At 32.8% G+C, this 8,786-nt stretch overlaps 1 pseudogene; it reads right to left on the reverse strand.

The window, feature by feature from the left end:
- Positions 1–3,812: 3,812 nt before the first annotated feature.
- Positions 3,813–3,931, reverse strand: LOC120597253 (uncharacterized; annotated as a pseudogene).
- Positions 3,932–8,786: the final 4,855 nt, after the last annotated feature.

An 8,786-nucleotide genomic window follows, 5' to 3' on the forward strand; every position in this document is an offset into this window, starting at 1 on the left:
TAACCTCACCCTTTTGTGGCAATAAATGTATGCTGTATATCCTTCCATCATCCTTCTTGGCACAAAGATATACGAACATATATAAATGTATATATCTTTCTTTGCCTAAAAAAAAGTAAAAAACACACACATTATTCAGATGTTTCCTTGCTTATAGACATATAGATATCTTCAGTTTTTCTTTTTACTATAAATAATTCTTCAGTCAACATCATTATAGAAATACTACCACATACTGATTCTTTTGTTTTTATCTGTCAAAAACATTTTTAAAAATAGGATTATTGGGTCAAGGGTATGTGAAGCTTCAATTTTAATAGATAATTCTTGATTTCTTTCTAAAATGTTTGTGCTAATAATTTAGACTTCCAGCATGGATGTAAAAGAGTGTCTATTTCTCTGCATCCTTGCCAGCACTGGGGTTACCTTTTTTTTTTTTTTTAAATTACTAATCTGATGGCTGAAAAATGATGTAATTTTTGTTTAATTTGAATTTTTAAAATTCTATTGACATTGAATAACAAAAAAGAATCTATTGAGGGGGAAATGGGGAGTTACTGTTCAACAAGTATAGTTTCAGTTATGCGAAATGAAAAAGCTCTAGAGATCTGCTGTACAGCAATGTGCATAAAGTTAACAATGTTGTACTATACATTTAAAATTTTGTTAAGAAAGTAGATTTCAGGTTTTATGTTTTTTACCCCAATAAAAATATTTCTATTGCCATCTTTTCAAATGATAGGCATATATATTCTCTGCAATGAATTTATAGCTTTTTTCACTGTCCATTTTTACATTCTTACTAACTTTTGAATACTTTTTGGCTGTTATATATACTGCAAATACTTTTCCCAGTCTGTATCTATAGAGTCTATTGATGATATATCTAGTTAGATATACTATTTATCTTTAAAAAAAATTTTAAATGCATAGTTGGTTTTCTGTCTTGCTTATAAAAATCTTGAAAGAGTCTTCTGGTATTTTTATTGCATTATAATTAAATACTGCACTGGGTTCACCTGGAATTTAAAAAATATGTTGTATGAGATAAGAGTCTAAATTTATGTTGTTTTTTAACCTGGATTTCTAATTGAGTAGCAGTGAATTAAAAGCCAGTTTTTTCATATGTAAAGTTCTTAGGTGTATTTGGATATAATTCTAGATTCTCTGTTCTGTTCTCCAAATTTGTTTATTACAGTGCCAATATTATACTCTTCTAATTATAGTAGTTTCATAGTTAGTTTCAATATCTGTCATTATGTTAAATGTATACACTAATGTGGAATGAACATAGATAGTATGATGTCTTTCCATTCAGCATTGATTTTATGCTTCTCCATTTAATAACATATTATTGTTTTGATTTCATTTACATTTCTTCCTGTATTGATTATTAAGAAGGTAAAACTATTGATTGTAGCATATTTATCTCATATGCCTCTTATCTAATTTTCTTTTTAATTCTAATTGTTTTTCAATAGATTTTCTTGGGGTTTCGAGCTACAAAATAATCTCATCTGCAAATATAGACGATCTTGTTTCTTTTTTTCCAACATTCATAGCAAATATTTTACTTTTTTTATACTATTGCAATTGGTAGAAATTTCAAAAGAATTTTAAATACATTTCCACTTGGTGGGTTTTCCTACATTGTTCTGCACTTTAATATAAATGGCTTTAGTATTTTATCTTTTTTTCTTTGCTCATTTATTTTGTTAGATAGCCTCCAGAATATTTAGTTTCCTCCTAATCATATTTTACTTAGAGTCCTTATACAGAAATAACTGTTGGAATTTCCAATTGACTTTTTATAGATAATTTTTTTGTTTATATTTGTTATATATTCCAGTTATGAACAATTTTTTTATTCCTAAGAGAAATTCTACTTTATCATCATGTTAGTCTTTTAACATACTGTTGAATTTACTTGTTATTGCTTTATTTATAATTTTTTTATCCATATTTATGAGACATTGGTTGGTGTACACATTTAAAAACTGTTTTATCAATATTTTAAAATTTGGATTATTATATCTTCATAAAATAAGTTAGTGGAACTTTTTCTGTTGTATGGAATAGTTTAAATAATAGGCAGACTATCTGATCTTTAAGATTTTAAAATGTGATTTATTTGAAAATAATTGTTTTCATGTGCTAAAAAGAATGGTTAGGGATATTTCATTTGCTGGAAGACAATTTTTTTTCAAATTTTATTTCTGCCCTAAAAAGTAGGAAAGCAGAATTGAAAAAGTGCATATCTATTTTCCCTAAGGAAATTCTAAGGACCAGACAATTCTCACAAAGCAATTTTGTAGGAAAAATGAATAAGAACAATCCAGATAAAGACAATTCATACCACCATAATTTTCTTTGCTGAAATGAAATCTTTAAAATGGAGAACCTAGGCAATTAAAGCTACCAGGAAAGTTTCAGGTTGTTCAAACATGAGAATAAATCTGTGCATATTTCATTATAAGCAGAATGTAGAGATTAATACTTCATTTCGGGTATCAGTAGAGAATGAAAATGACTTCTACCTAGACCATTTCATTAAGAATGATAAAAAGTTATTTATTTATGAAATATCTGCATCATTGATCACACAGAATGACCCTCTCATAATTGACCCATTTTCCAAGACTATAATATATGTCAGTATAAATGTACACTTTGGATCCCTTTCCTTATTCACCCAATTTAATTTCAGTAGCCTTTTAATTGAAAATTAATTATCATGCAGGCAAGTCCCAGGACTCCTATACAGGAAATACTGCCTCATTTATTTTTCTCTGCTTTGACCAATTAATACTTCTGGAATCCACTGAAATTTTTATATGATGAAGTTAAATATTTCGCAAAATCTTGGAGCAAGGGCTGTTCTGGTAACTTTTGGTTAACTGTGATTTCACGACTATTTCCTGAATAATCTCTGTCATTTTGTAAGAATAATGCATTTCTAATAACAAATGTTTGAATTGATATTGTCCATTTCTTTAATATCACAAAGCAAAGAATTTTCTGAAGTAAAGACATTAACATAGTCTGAAAAGCAATTTAAAGCCTGAATTATTGGCGTAAGTAAAGTGAGATATTCCATAGAGAGTCTTCATAATTCTCTGAAGCAATAGATCACAAAGGAATGTGCACATATACAGTTTTGAGAAAAATTTATGAACAAGGATGAAGAGTTTGTGCAAGTCAACTCCTCAGGGAGAAAAGATCATATATCCTATATTGTTTGGATATATAACAAAATTATGTAGAAGAATTACAGAGACCAACAGAGTCCCTGAACGCTCTCCATGCACCTATTCTGAGTTTTTGAAACTGGAAGTATTGGAATTAAAGTTTTTAATCAGAGAGGTATATGAAAGTGTATATGTTGTAGATCATACACACAGAATGAGAAAAAAACAAATGCAGACATGGGAGGCTTTCAGATGAGTGTGGAAATGATAGGCAAATTTCAGAGAAAAAGAATAGAAATTTTAGAAGTGAGGTTAAGAGACCAAAAGAAGAAATATGTAATTATTGAAACATTAATTTAATAATTATTAGAGTATAAAAAATACCTTTTTCTATCTTCTGAGGGGCATTTTGAAAAAATGCCAAGATACTTATAAAAACTGATTTTTTTCTATTACTATGCAGTTTGTAATCATATATTTAATTATTCAGCATGTCTGTAGATAAGTTTTCTGTTTTTGAGAGTGGACCAGGATGTTACTGAGATCAACTAAATTTTCTTAATTTTAACTTTAGCATGAAGGGAAAACCTTCTGAGAGTTGTGTTAACATTTTTTTTTTCTTAATGCCTACAGCACCTAATCTTCCTAGGTGGTCTCCCATCCAGGTACTAACCAGGCCTGACCCTGCTTAGCTTCCGAGGTCAGATGGGATTGGGCATGTTCAGGGTGGCATGGATGTAGACTGGTTTTTTTTTTTTTTTAATTTTAATTTTTTTTTTTTTTTAGGCAAGGCAACCCTTGGTTGACCTCACAGATTGCAAGGATCTTGTCAGCTTACAATCCATTATTTTTTTATTTTTTACACCTACCTCACCTGGTCTTCCTAGGTGGTCTCCTGTCCAAGTACTAACCAGGCCTGACCCTGCTTAGCTTTCAAGATTAGACAGGATCGGGCTTGTTCAGGGTAGCATGGCTGTAGACAGTTAACATTTATGTTACACAGACGGGCTCGCTTTTCATTATGGTTATACTTTCTATTTCTATATCGTTATTTATATTTTATTTATATCATCTGAACCAAATTGACAACACTTGATATCAAAGATCAGCTTTTTTAGCATTTAACTGTTTGAGATGCTTTCTCATGTCTGTAATTCTATCATAATATTTATAAAACTTCAAGTATATTCGGTAAGAAATTAAATCAACTATACAAACCAACACCCTTAATTGCACACTAATGAATTTAGCTTCTTTTGAAGGCTTTCTGTTTTAATCAGGACCAAGAAGGTACTTGTGTTTAAAATAAAACCTCTGCAAATAGGGAAAGATTGAGGCTTGCTAATATGGAACCCAGATCTAGTTGCTTAAAAAAGGAAAGTATGTAGGAAGAGCCTATAATTTTCACTACTATCTTTGGGCTTGGAGAAATGCCCAGGTTAGTGACAAAGGGAACTTTGGGGGAAGACTCTAAATTTACCACATTGTAAGAAACAAAATGGAAAATCTGATGGATAGCTTCATTAAAAACATAAGCCATGTAAAATCTTCGAGAGTTAAAGTAATAATAGCAGGTTTTCTATTGATTTTTTTCCAAATTGAAATATTACTATGATTTAACAATTTAAATTATTTTGAAAATAAGCAGCAATGCAGCTGTAAGCCATTAACTATAGTCAAACTCATTATGAACTTGCTGTTGGGGCCAGTTTTTACATAGTCCCAGTAACCCAATCTTGAAATCTTCTTGTCTCCTCTGATCTTTACCATTTTTTTGGAGTACAATTTCTCTTGCATCCATCCTTTCTTTTTTTGAGTGTTATTTTATGATTTCTAGGGCATTGCTTCTCATACTTTAATGTACACATAAATCTCCTGAAGATTTTATTAACTCAGATTCTGACTTCATAGGCTTGGGATGGGGCCTGGGAGTTTGCGTTTGAACAAGTTCCCAGGTGATGCCTATGCTGTGAGCTTGTGGCCCATACTTTGAGTAGCAGGGGCTGTAGGATACTGCCATGGCCTCCTAAATGATTATCACTAGATTGATCTTTCTAGAGCATTATTTGAATAAAAATTTTCCTTTGCTGGAAAACATTCAGGGATTTACCAAATCTGGTTTAAAGGTGAAATTAGGGCATTTGCCACCCTTCATAATTCTGAAATAACTTTCTAACTTTATCCTCCACCATTCCTTTCCAAGAATGCCAAGTTTTAGTCAAATCAAATTTCTTTTCTCTGCAGAGCTTCCAGTTCCACCTAAGAGGTACATCTAGCAGGACTGATGACTCTTTCGCTGCCTCCAGCCCCATCCCCACCTTCCAAACTCACCTCAGAACAAACAGAAAAACAGAGGAAACCCCTGAGCCGAGGGCTAGGGCTAAGGTGATGTTCTGAACTCATGTGGGATGGTAGCTTCGGCCAGGGGCAGGACGCAGCCTGGCCTGGCTGTAGGAGACTGAAATAAAAGCAAAAGGACTTATGGTGAGCAATGGAGAATGTGAGCAAAGATTTGAATGTAAGGAGACACCATCCCCCTATGGGAACTCAAAGGGCAACAGATATCACCTTCATATTTCATTAATTTGAGCTCAGTTGTATTGTAAGAATTTGGGGGCACACCTAATACAGCATCAGGCATGTAGTAAGTGATAATTAAGTATCTTATGGATGTATACATTAGTAGATATTATAATTTACTTTACATTAGGCAAAGAGATTAGGGATGAGCTATTCTAATATTTAGGATATAATAATCATGTTTTTTTGGTCTAAATTTTATTAGTTGTTGATATAACGGCTTAATTGTTGCCAGTCTACCAGTGATATGATATTATGAAAATTAAATACAGAAATTGTTTCTTTCATTTGGTTATAATTCTGAGAGACAAAGTGAAGTGAGCCTATAGCAGGATAGAAAACCATGTGGTAAAGATACTTTTTCTCCTAAGAATGCATTAAGTGAAATGAAACTTTTAGGTAAAGAAAAGAATAAGCTAATTTTATCTATTTATTTTTGATTTAAAAAAATCATGTATAGTAAGTTCTCTACTTACAGCTACTTGGAAGGATGTTACATAAGGAAAAAAAAAAAACTTGAAAAATCCATGGAATCTTGCCAACGATTTTGATCAAGGAATGTTGGCAGACTGAAGGAAGTGTCTGATAAAGTAAATGTTGCCAGATAATTTCAATGTTTATAGTAGATGGTTTTCTTAAACTTAACTGTGTAGCTCTGTGATGACACAAAAATAAAGTGACTCGGAAACCACTTTCAGGGGACAGGACTCGTGGTGGCTCCTATCTTTTCCTAGTGCAGAACTTTCTGTGGTGTTGAACATGCTCCACATCTGTGCTGTCCAGTGATAGCTACTAGCCACGTGGCTATTAGACTGAGCAACCAAATTTTTACCTTGCTCATTTAATTAATTTTTGTGGTTCATGGCTAATGGATTGAATACTCCAGAGAGACATTCATGAGTGTTATATCATTTGAGGAGAGAAAAAGAACAGAAGAGGAATTTGGTGGCATAAGAAGTGTGTATGGGGGTCGGTCTGTCTGTCTGTCTGTCTGTCTATCATCATCTACCATCTTCATTAATCTATTTGAGAAAGAGAGAAAAGCTACTTTTCATGGAGGAGAAAAAGGAAATGATGTTTTCTCCTCTTGGGTGAGCCTAGGACTACCTGATGCAGAGTGTGGCATCTGTTCAGTCGTTGCCTCTGCTATTTTGTACTGGCATGCGGTAAACAACTTTATGCTCAGCTTTGCTATGTCCTGATTATTATTTCACATTAGTGAACTCCATACATTTAAAAAAAGATTAGATGCTACCAGTATTAATGACATTTTCATTGATACTCATTCATCAGAACTTGTTCAAATATCTGTCACGTGGCGGACATCGGAAATGCCTATCAAGCAGCTGGTCATGTTGGTGATCATTTGATAGGCTTCATATCTGATGGCCTCTGGTTTAAGGGCTCAAAATGCTAGTACAAGCTCTGTTGTCCTCTACCCCCAGGCCAATGGAGAACAGAAGAAATGCTGAGGCTTTTAGTGGGATGAATTTGAAATAACTGCAAATAGGAAAAACATGTTTTCTGACTTTGATATGAAGTGCCTTCCAATTTAGCAATCCCGAGACAGATCTGTTTGCAACATGCAAATAGGTACCCAGGTTAGGCTGATAGAGTACTCAATATTCTGTTGCTAAGGATCTAAGCCTGTTCATGGTATCCTATTTTTAGAGTGTACAAGAATGAATCAGAGTCTTATGATTAATTATTAATGATTGTGAAAAACACTGTTGGATGACAGAAAGTAGAAAGTTTTAATAACAGCTGCTTTGAGGATTACTTTTTACAAACACATAAAAGGATTTTTTGAAGTTATATTTTACCTCTTTGGAACGTTGCTTGTTTTGAAATAATTTTTTTCCTAATGTCTAGGCTTAGCCCTATCTTGAAAAGAAAAGACCTTGGCAATGAGAAGCTCTAAAAAGATTAATTATAGCTCTTTCCTTATTAACACGCAAACTAAATTCTTAAAATTTGTGAATGTCTAATAGCCTGTCAGATTAGAAGAAAACTTTTTTTCAGTCTGGCTTTTAGTGTCTATAATAATTAGTGATATTGATCATTTACATTTCCAGCTCTGTTCACTGTGGGTTAGAAAAATTAAATACCGGATAGTAAGGATGGGTTTGATCCTGAGCAGGCTGACTCTAGAACCACTATTCTTAACACTAATTTTTTTCCTGGTTCACATTCAGGACTCATCAAACATCTAAACAAGGACATGGAAAGATTACATCTTGTGCAGATTCCATTCTTCCACATCTTACTACTGTGATTCATTTGTTTAACAAATACTGACCATTCACTAAGCTAATACTAGATACACATTCTTAAACACTTATTGGCTAATGGGTTAAATGTATCATTTTATTTAACCCTTGCAGCAACTCCATGATGTAGCTTTGAAACCTTAAATGTCAGTGTTTCACAGCAAGTGTGGAGGCAAAAGTTGAATGCAGGTCCCCTGACCCCAGGACTGATGTTCTTCAACTCCACATCACAGGCAGTGAATTGTGCTTGGTGCTATAGAGCATGGACATTGCATACCTCACGAATGCTTCACAGATTTTGAGATGCAGTTTTGCTGATTAGAGATGCACACAAATAACCAATATATATGGGAGGAGTGTATTGCTACTAGGGATACAGATAATATGCTATGAAGATCGTCAGAGAGCAGTTACTTTTGACAAAGCAGTAAAGACTAAATAGAAAAAGATATTTGAGCTGACTAAAAAAGAGAAAGTGAAATTTGGAAAAAAGAGATTTAGGAGATAAAATTCAGGTAATGAAAACTACCAATAGAAATTTGCAGTAATATTGAAAAAAAAAATCACTACAGTTTTGTTATTAATGGTCCGGTTTCCATTTTTAAAACACAGAATAAGAATTTTCTTTCTAAAGCTGATTTACATTTTCTTTCATTTATTTAATGAGTATGTACTGAGCCCTTCTTGGGTATCAGATATTGCTGATGCAAGCATTGAGGATATAGCAGTGTTTCAAGAGATAAAATAT

Source organism: Pteropus medius, unplaced genomic scaffold (genome assembly GCF_902729225.1).
Source record: "Pteropus medius unplaced genomic scaffold, Ma_sr-lr_union100, whole genome shotgun sequence".
In the NCBI taxonomy this organism is placed as follows: domain Eukaryota; kingdom Metazoa; phylum Chordata; class Mammalia; order Chiroptera; family Pteropodidae; genus Pteropus; species Pteropus medius.